The following is a 5168-nucleotide window of genomic DNA, read 5'->3' as shown; positions in this document are numbered from 1 at the left end:
GCTGTTGTTGTCATTACTCGGGTTGTCACGGGCTTTAGTGGTTGAACCCCTAGGTGGTAACGCACCTTGGGTCACAGCCTGATCCGTCAGTTTGTGAGCTAAACGGATCGCTTGTTGAATCGTGGCTGGTCTGGAAGACGTCACCATGCCCTGAATCTGCGGTGCTAACCCATCTATGTACATTTCGATCCTCTTGCTAGGTGGATCCACCATCCGCGGACACATCACAGCCAACTCATGAGAACGAGTAGTGTAGGCTTCAATTTCCGAGCCCACCATCTTCAGTGACCAGAATTCTGACTCTAACTTTGAAATCTCTTCTCTCGGACAGTACCCCTCTCGCATCATGCTTTTGAACTCCTCCCAGTTCATCGCGTTAGCCAGTTCCAATCCAAGGATCTGCACATTTGTACATCGTCTATGGACACCTCTGAGTGTGCCTCTGGCTCAGCCGGTTCTTCCTCCAGTTCCTCTTCGAGTTCCTCCTCGGGATCTTCCTCGGGATCTTCTTCAGGCTCCTCTTCGGGATCTTCTTCAGGTTCGGCCTCAGGCTGGCTGCGTTCTGAGCAAGTTGCATTTGTAAGACATCGCAACGCTCTAGAGCTATCTCGGTTCGGGTCCTTGCTACCTGGAGTTGCTCTTGCAAGTCTATCATCTCGGCTTGCATCTTCATCATAATCTTCATCTGTTGATCACTAGCCTCTTGCATTTCCTTCATTGCCGCTGCCATGCAGGCAATCTCCTCCTTAGTCTCGGTTCCGTCTTTTAACAGTCCGGAAACGTTCGCTCTCGTATAGCGCATGTAACCCACGTCACGCTCCAAGCATGAAACAACAGCTGCGAGAACTCGCTCTACAGGCTCGGTTATGGGTGGTAGGGTGTTGGGATAAGCAGGATGGTTCGGGTGAGGTAACGGGGGAACTTGTTCGCGATAGACCATATGCCTGATCATGTTAGGGTACCAATCCCAGCTAACGTCGTTTTCGTATATGCCTCCGGATAGGCGGTACCTCTTCGGTGCGGGAGCTTCGAGTTCCGGGACTACACGGGGTGGCGATGCGGTAGGTAACTGCGGTTCTTTCCCGTGAGCGTGCGTCATCGAATCGGATAATGATGAGGGTGGCGTCGACATTCCTACAGGTAAGCCGTGTATGCGCGCGCGTATGAGTGAAGGAGGTAAAGAGATAAGATTTCAAGACTACACAACCCTATGCAGTGCGTATCATAATAACTAATGGGTCGTCGCGGTTATAGTCTAGTATGCATGCAGCTTCTAGTTCGCTATAACCAATGGCTCTGATACCAATCTGTCACACCCTCAAAATCCACTAACGGAGTTTTACCGTCAGAGGGTGTGAACTAACAGGATCGGAATCATCAGTTATAATCAAACCATAAAAATGTTTAAATGAAAATAAGTGCGGAAGCGTAAAACCATAGAGAACAATGTGACGTCACGCAGGACGATTTAAAACCAATGATAACAGTTAAAAGTAAGTTTGCATAGTTAAAAGTTTATCAAGCAATGCATGTTCCTAAACCGCGCGCCCGCCTCGGATACCTAAGAATAACATACTAAAAGTGTCAACACAAGGTTGGTGAGTTCACAAGTTATATATAAAAATAAATCGTCTAGCGTTTGCGTTCAGCGTTACAGCGTTTTGCGTTACAGCGTTTTGCGTTACAGCGTTTTGCGTTACAGATAGTGTTATGTCAATTATATATCGATAGGTAGCTAGTCTATACAACAAGTATTACTAAGTGTTCGACACCGAAGCTGACTCGTTTATTAAGTGCCTTGTCACCAGGTCATCAAGACCATGGTACGTGTTAGACAAAATTACACCCGCTCGACCTCCAGTCGAGTTTAGCGTTGGGTGGGGTTTGTCAAACCCAGTAGTACTACTCAACAGTGACTCGCTATTCAAAATATTAACCGGTTCGATGTGTAGGACTTCAAATGTTTCGTTTGCCACTTAGCCTTTACAAGTGATATATAATTTATAACAAAATCTTAAATGCGTTGTGGAGTATGTTATCTCCCCTAAGTGAAAAGCGTTAGAAAATAGTTTAAAGAGGGGAAAGTGAAACTCACTGTTTGCGAAGAATTTCCCAAATTAAATCACCAAGATGCGCGTCACAGAAAAACTCTCTCTAGCGTTCTAAAACAACAAAGAGATTTTTCTAAGTGTCGGAATATTATCGAGTCTCTAGACCCGGCACATAATACCTATGCACATAACATGTTTCGTGTTTCGTTTGTGAATCGTGTGTGACTTTAACAAGTGTTTTTTTTGTGACACATTACATGTGTAAGCAATCATATACGTGTCATGTATTCATAAATTACATCACTATCAATTATTCCCCGTAAGGGTATTTTGGTCAAAACAAAACAATTATATAGCAAGTATCATGTTTCATGCATTTTTACACAACTCAGCAGCTAGTTTCACCGAAACAGAAATCCTACTAGAAAGATTGTACTATTTCACCGATCATAGCATCTCAATTAATTTACCAAAAATCATCACAGAAGCACATATGTCTTAGGTTTCCAGAACATATTTAATTATATTTTTATTCCACATAGTTTTCTCACAATCATCAAATCATTACAGCAAACTCATAACAGTCAAATTCATGCGCAACAGAATGTTATTTGCAATTCCTGTTAAACGAAAAATCCAATAAATGCAAGACCACTTGGGTTAAGTTCACAACTCAATAAGTCAACTTCCAGAAGTGGAACCAACCCAATTGGTTTCGTAGTTCATGAGATATAACATTTACAACACAACCTAACAGCAGGTCTAACAGCTCAGCTTTGCACAATGTTTTTGTAAAATCATAAAAGTTAACCTTTACTTATCCAAAAATTACAAATTTATACTCTATAGAAACTAGACTCAACCTAGTTTACTGTAGTACCAATAACCTCAACCAATTTTCATCTTTACACTTCGTTACAGTCACTTAAACATCAATAACACATTCTGTCCACTGTTTGTATCCAAACTCAACATATTAACAATCTATGAACTATCATGCATTCATATAACCCTCTAGACTCCATAAACACCATCCATGCACATCAATTACACATTACATACAAGATTAGGGTTTTTTTGTTTGAACTCAAATCAAAGACACAACAATCAACATGTTACAATATCAATTCTACTTATCAATTCATTATCCAATCAACAACAAATCATATTAACTATGCATACATGAAATCGGTCAAGCTAGGGTTTTCAATTAACCCATTAAACATCAAAATCAAGTAACAAGGATGTAAAGGATGATCAATTATACATTCCTAGCACCTAGTTCTTCAATCAAAAGCTTGAATTGAGGGTTGTATGTGTGTGTATAGTGGACGGCAGCCAAGGGAGCAAGGAGGAAGAGGCTGATCGGAGCTTGTGGGGTTATGATAATAAGTTAGGGTTAAGTTATTAAGGCTATATTTATAAACATACAAGTTACACTCAAGTCCCTCTACTTTCAATTGTTGTTTTTCTAACTTAACTAACTAGTTTACATCTTGAGTTAATGTTCATAACCATGTTATCACGTAACACATAAGTCTAACACATAATTATCACATAATTACTATTTTGACGTTTTTCGTTTATTCATCAATCGTTTGCGTCAACTCGTTTGCGTTTCGGTGCAAATCCCGAAAGACTACACATGTAGTAAGTGTTAAGCGTCATTTAAACCCTAGTTTAAATGTAATGAAGTGTGCGTTATAGATTTAGTGATCTTAAGTTTGAATTGACGGAGTTGAGTTAACGGAGTTAACCTGAAATTGACGATTGTCACAACTGTATAGTTTGGCCTTCTCATTCTTCTTCCCAATCTTATACACGTATCCATGTTGGACAGTGGATTCTGATCTCGGACACTTATTTGGTAGTTCAATTCAGCCCTGTCCATTTTCTTCAGCTTTTCTGACCTTTTTGATTTGTGAAGTTGAATCATTCTCCAACTTCTTTTTTCTTTTAAAAACTTTAATCCCTTATCAGCTTCTTCATGTAGATACTTTGATAAGTCATTCATCTGTCTTCTTGCTGATCTGTCCCTGTTTATGTAGTTATACAAGTGAAGTGTGACCATTCTTCTTACTTGATCTTCATTATACTCACGGAAGTCACTTCTGACCACAATCTCTTTTAATAACCTGCTCTCCATAATCACTTTAAGAGAATCAGTGACTGAATCATAATACAGCTCTTTGGGTAGATCCACATCAGATTGTGGTCTTGTTTTTTGTTGTACTGAGCTGCTTGATTCTCCTCTTCCTCATTTGCCTCTTCCTCTTGGGAATCTTTGGGAGAATGTGGGTCTGATTGGGATGGATTTCCTTGGCTTTTCAGGACCCAAATTGAATACTTTCTTGTATGCACCTTCTACCATTTCAACTGGCCAATTCTCCATGTCTTTGATATTCTCCCCAGCTTTGTGAAGGTCATTCAGCATTTTGGCCATTTCTACAGTGTTTGCAAACCTAGCTGGCATAAACCTGCCATCTGAAAAATATCTTGGGTTTTCACCCTCCCTTAATACTTTCATCCATTCCTCCTTCTGGTAGTAAAACAGATTTCTCAAGTCAATCTTTTCCAGTGCATTAAAATCAGCCTCAGTCATTCCCCTTTCGTTTATCATTATGTTCCTCAATATCCCAATCATCTCTTTATTTTCCCATGGCACAATCTCTTCATCATCAGGTTTAACCTTAGGCTGTTCTGGCTGAGGGATTGGAGGTTGATCAGTTGTCTTTTCTTGTTCCATCTCCTTTTCCCTCACAATTCTAAGTCTTCTTGTCCTTTTAGCAAGTGGCTCATCAGATGTTTCTTTTAAGATTGAGCTCTCAGTATAGACCCTTTTTAATTCTTTATCTTTCTTTTTGGAATACTGGTCAAATACTGCCTCTTTACTCAGATTTCTTACAACCTCAGGCTTCATGCCTTTCTCAAGCAGGTATCCACACATACCATCATATTTCTTCTTTAACTCTTCCAACTCAACCTTATCATCCTGTTTTACAAACTTTTCTGAAACTTTCTCTTTCTCACTGTTGTAAAGATCTTGAATTTGGTCAACAGTGTATTTTTCCAAGGAAGCTTCAGGATAGCCTCTAATTTTCAAATAATTTTTATAAT

The sequence above is a fragment of the Bidens hawaiensis genome, unplaced genomic scaffold (genome assembly GCF_021521415.1).
Source record: "Bidens hawaiensis isolate Kalapana, Puna unplaced genomic scaffold, B.hawaiensis_p1.1 tig00021352_1, whole genome shotgun sequence".
Classification (NCBI taxonomy): domain Eukaryota; kingdom Viridiplantae; phylum Streptophyta; class Magnoliopsida; order Asterales; family Asteraceae; genus Bidens; species Bidens hawaiensis.
The sequence above is the reverse complement of the archived record's forward strand: the minus strand, read 5'-3'. Positions refer to the sequence as shown.